Genomic DNA, 5,671 nt, shown 5'->3' with positions numbered 1-5,671 from the left:
TTTTTTTTTTTTTTTTAGAGACAGGGTCTCACTATGTAGTTGAGACTGACCTGGAACTCACTATGTAGCCCAGGCTGGTCTCGAACTCACAGTGATCCTCCTGTCTCAGTCTCCCTAGTTCTGGGATTACAGGCGTGCGCCACCGCACCTGGCTTTTTTATTTTGTTCTTTAAATTATTTATACTTTGGGTTTCTCATGTAAGAGAGACTATATGATATTTAGCCTTCTGTATCTGATTTATTTCATTATAGACTCAAGGTGCATCCACTTTCCTACAAATAACTCAAATTTATCCTTCTTTATGGATGAATAGTATTTCATTGTATAAATATACCATATTTTCTTTTTTCCAGTCATCTGTTGATGGGTATGTAGAGTGCTTCCAAAGTTTACCAATGAGTTGTGCTGCTATAAACTAGGGTATCACTGAAAACAACTTTTGACTTTTTCAGAAAGATACTTAGAAGAAATATAGCTGGGTCAAATAAGATTTCTATTTTTAGTTTTTTTGAGAAATCTCCATGCTGATTTCCATAGTAGTTGTAGTTGTTTACATTTCCACCAACAATGTAGACGAGTCCCCCACAACCTCACAGCACAGCAGTTGGATTTCTAAGGGAATCCATGAATACAAACTTTTACTTTAATTTAAAAATAAATAAATGTACAAATGTAACGGGAGAAAAGTGAATGTTCTTGGCTGTGGAATGCCAAACTAATACAGAAGAAATTGTGAAATGATGAAATAATCATTTAACACTATTATAGTAATTGACTTTAGACAAGAATTATCAATAAATGTTAAAATCATTGGGTGAAGTTTGGCCGGAAATACTATCCAAAGTAGCTTTGGATTTTTATTCTTTCTTTATTTTTTGGAACCGGCTATGAACTCTGGTCCTTGTGCTTGTGTTGCCTAGCAGAACCACTGAGCTAAATCCCCAGCCCTGGATTTTTATTCTTTATAAAGGTTTAAGTAAGGCATTTTTACAGTGGAGAAACCTGACAGACACCACCCTAACCAAACGATCAATGTCATCAGTTGTGGAATAAAATGACATAATGTGACTCCTGATGTGAGGACACCTATCTCTCACATGATATCCCTGTAAAAATGCATGTGCTCAAACTAATACAAAGAAACAATCTGAAAAAATGCAAATTGAGGAACATTCTACAAAACAACTGACTGATCTATCTTCTTTTAAAAAAATCAGTCTTGAAAGAAAAAAGCTGAGGAATGGGTCTAGAATTAAGGTATTAATGAAATGCTGCTAAAGACAACATATGATCATAAAAAAATGTTACAAAGGAAATTTTCAGAACAGTTGTGGAAATTTGAATACAGATTGTATATTAAATATGAGTATTGTTTTAATGTTTAGTTTCTCAGATTTTATAATTGTACTGTTATGAAAGAGAGGGCTTTTGTCAAGAATAATAATTATTAAGGGATACAAGTCTGTGTATATGCAAATTATAAGTGACATGTGCAGTTTATTCTCAAATGGCTGATCAAAAATAAATGTGGCAAAACTTTAATTGATGTATGTAGGGTAAAGTGTATATGATAGCTAATTGTGTAGTTCTTATAATTTCTGTCTAGTTCTAATTCTTAATGAAAATTAATATTTATGCAGTACATATATATATTGCTTTTTTAATGCAAGACTGAGTGGCTCTTGGGCCCTTCACTACCCACTGTGCTTCTGATCTTCACTCTCCCCCAATCCTTTATTCTACTGTGTATTTGTGAAAGGGAGGGGAAAAAATGGGAGAAGACTGTAAGACGAATCAAATTTCTGGATTGATGGGAGTGGTGTATGAGGGTTCTTCTAACTAGACTAGGAGCCCACGTATTACCGCAGTTTAAAAATTGTTCCCATAAGGCCAGGTGTGGTGGCATATGCCTGTAATTCCAGCACTTGGGAGGCTGAGGCAGGAGGATAGATGTGAGTTTGAGACCAGCATGGGCTACATAGTGAGTTCCAGGTCATTCTCAACTACATAGTGAGACCCTGTCTCAAAAACCAAACCAAACAAACAAAAATTGGTCCCATATACATTTGCTACTTAGAGAAATGTTTTAATTGTTTGCAGGTCAGTGAAAAGCCACTTACTTATTCAAGAGTCAGCAAATGCATATAGACCACTAGAATCAATAGCCTCTCTCTTTACAGTACACCTTTTTCATATTAATTTTATTAATTGAATTATTAATTCAATCCCCTTTCCCTCCTTATTTACAGAACCTCCTTCTCCTATTTCAACTCTTTATGTCTCTTAGATTCCTTTGCTTCTGATTGAGTGATAGCAATTACTAATTTTATACAACTCCTGCTTTTCTCCTCTTTCTCTTCTTTCCTCCTCTATGTCTACACACACACACACACTCACTCAGGAGAAATGATAACAGACAAAAGGGACAAGGAGGAGAAAGGAGAACTTCCTAAAGTTTCCATTTTGGCGGGGGGGTACCAGGGATTGAACTCAGGTCCTTGCCAAGGCAGGCCACCGAACCACTGAGCTAAATCCCCAGCCTTCCATGTTTTTATCTCTGGTTTTAGTTTAAGTGAAGGAGAGCATTCCAATCACCACATTTTCTATTTACTTGATCTTTAAAATGCAACATTTGCAGCTGATGCTGTGAGCCCACTTGTCATTGAATTGAATAAAAAATGTTAACACTTCAAAAGGCAAAAGGATGTACACAAAAATTTAAGAAGAATGGTAAGAGATAGATAAGAAATTCTCTAACATACTTAACTTGAATAAAATAAATTGTAAACTAAAGTATGGCATAGAGAGAACAGTTAAAGTAATGAAAGAGTGATATGAAATTGGAGGAAAGAAAATTTTATGACTCACAACAGCACATACATATTTTACTGAAGCAGACAGCCATGAACTTGAAAATCAAGATATTTATCATTTGTTTCCTTAATTGTGAATGTTTGCATTTTTACTGTTTTTTTCTTCTTCTTCTTCAAGAGTGAAAGAAAATCAATACCCTTGGAGTTTTAGTCTTGGATTTATATTTAGTTAAAATGAAAAAAGGTGAAACATTTATTAGATAACTTTACTTAGGAAAAATAAGTTATAATGGTTTGTTTTATTGTATTAAAGACAGAGCGCATGAGAACATCCAAATCACTGACTATGCCAATGCTAAGTACCTCTTATTAGTTTAAAGTGCAGGGCTGGGGATTTAGCTCAGTGGTTCTGCCACCTACCTTGCAAGCACAAGGTCTAGAGTTCATCCCCCAGTACAAAAAAAAAAAGAAAGAAAGAAAGAAAAAGTAACATAAAATGCAGATATTTGTGAAACATGCATCAGCCTGTTTTCCTATGTTTTATTCATTGTTTATTGGTACTTTTTAGGTATATAGTACAATTACATTCATCATTGGGTTCTTGTACCTTTACATGGTATATCTTATCTTGGTTCTTATTTTTTTCCCCATTCTCCTGTCCTACTTTCATCCCTTCCACCCTTCCCTATTTACAGAGACTGTTTCCATTTTTCCTTTTCTCATATGTTTTACTTTCCCTTCTTTCCTTTCCCCTACCCTTTCCATTTCCCCTACTCCTTTAGCCCTTTTCATCCTATTTCACATTATCAGTTATACAATTTGAACCTTATTTACACTTTTATTTTTTCACACGAGAGAAACTATATGGTATTTACACATGTGTGTCCTATTTATTTCACTTAAGAGTATGGCCTCAATGTGCATCCATTTAGCTATAAATGTCTCTAGTTTCTCACTCTATGGCTGAGTAGTACTCCATTTTATAGAACAACCACATCTTCTTTATCCAGTCTCCAGTTGATGGGCAATTAGGCTGTTTCCAAATTTTAGCTATTACAAACTGTGCCTCTATAAACATGGGTGCACATATATCGCTGTGGCATGATTCTTTTGGAAAGACACCCAGAAGAGGGGTAGCTTGATCAAGTGGGGCCTCTAATCCTAGTTTTTTGAGGTATCTCCATATTGATTTCCACAGTGGTTGCACCAGTCTGCACTCCCACCAACAATGGAGAAGGGTAACTTTCTCTCCACAGCCCCACCAGCATTTGTTATTGGTTAATTTTTAATAGCAGCCTTTCTTTCTGGAGTGAGGTAGAATTTCAGCATTGTTTTCATCTGCATCTCTTGAATGACCAGTGATGTTGAACATTTTTTCATATATTTATTTGATGCTTTTATTTGTCTGAGAAATGTGTGTTCATTTCAGACCATTTTTGAATCTGGTCTTTATATTTATATTTATATTTTTGAGTTCTTTATATATTCTAGATGATAGGCCTTTGAGGAACAGCTGGTAAAAATTTTTTTTCCATATTATAGGTTGTCTCTGCTCTGTTGGTGGCTTCTTTTGCAGTGCAGAAGCTTTTTAATAAGATGAGATCCTAGTTGTTGATTCTTTGTGCTAGTTCCTGTGCTACTGAGGATTTGTTCATAAAGTCTTTTCCTCTGCCATTGTCTTTGAGAGTTCTACCTAACTTATCTTCCAGCAAGTTTACTGTTCTGAAAAACTGCACATTTTTTGATACTAGAGATCGAGCTCGGGACTTTGTTCTTGTAAAGCAGGCGGTGGAACCACTGAGCTAAATCCCTGGCCCAAAACAGCATATTTTTAATGTGTACAATTTACTAAGTTGAACACCTATATGTACCCATAAAATCATCCCTAAAATCAAGTTTCCCTCTATTCCGTGTGTGTATATGTGTTCCTGTGTGTGTTATGGCCACATAACAGATCTACTTTTTAAATTTTCAGTGTATAATAAAGCATTATTGGCTATAGATACTGTGTTGTTCAGCAGTCCTCTGGAACATATTAATTTTGCATCATGGCAGCTTTTTTTTTCTCATTGATTTTATTGGTACATTTTAGGTATACAGTACAGTTACATTCATCATTGGGATCTTGTACCTTTACATGACAGGTCTTGGTTCTCATTTTTACCCCTTGTCCCTGCCCTCCCTTCACCCCCTCCTGCCCTCCCTATTTACAAATACTTTTTTGCATTTTTTTCTCATGTTTTTTCTTTTCCCTTATTTCCTTTCTCCTACCCTTCCCACTTCCCCTACACCTTTAGCCCTTTTCTTCCTATTGCATCCCTGCAGCTTTGTACCTGTTGAACAACTCTCCCCACCACAGCCCCTGCCCCAGTCAGCCATCATTCTACTGTTCTTGTGAGTTTGACTATTTTATATCTATTTTATACCTCATATGGATAGGATTGTGCAGTATTTGTATATGACTAGCTTATTTCACTTCGCATGATGTCTTCCAGGTTCATCCATATTGTTGCATATAGCAGGATTTCCTTTGTTCCAAGGAGAATGTTATTTGGATGTATGTATACACAGTGTGATAAAACTACAGTGAATGTTTAAATTAAAAAAGTTATTACAATAAAAACACACTGCCATTTATTCATTTTAAAATACTCTCTCTCACTTCAAACACTCTTATTTTATTGTTCTTGCAATTTTCTGAAGCAGTTTTATAAGCCCTCTTTTTTGAGCGTATTTAGTTGTTTCTGTCTCCATGTTCTGAATTGATTCAAAATATTTGCTTTGACTTTGCTGAAGAGCTGTAAGTCCCATAAGTGCTGGATTTAGTAAATAAGGTGGATAAAGTCATACTAAAATG

Source organism: Fukomys damarensis, unplaced genomic scaffold, assembly GCF_012274545.1.
Source record: "Fukomys damarensis isolate Sample0158 unplaced genomic scaffold, DMR_v1.0_HiC HiC_scaffold_16, whole genome shotgun sequence".
Lineage (NCBI taxonomy): Eukaryota > Metazoa > Chordata > Mammalia > Rodentia > Bathyergidae > Fukomys > Fukomys damarensis.
This window is presented reverse-complemented; position numbering follows the sequence as displayed.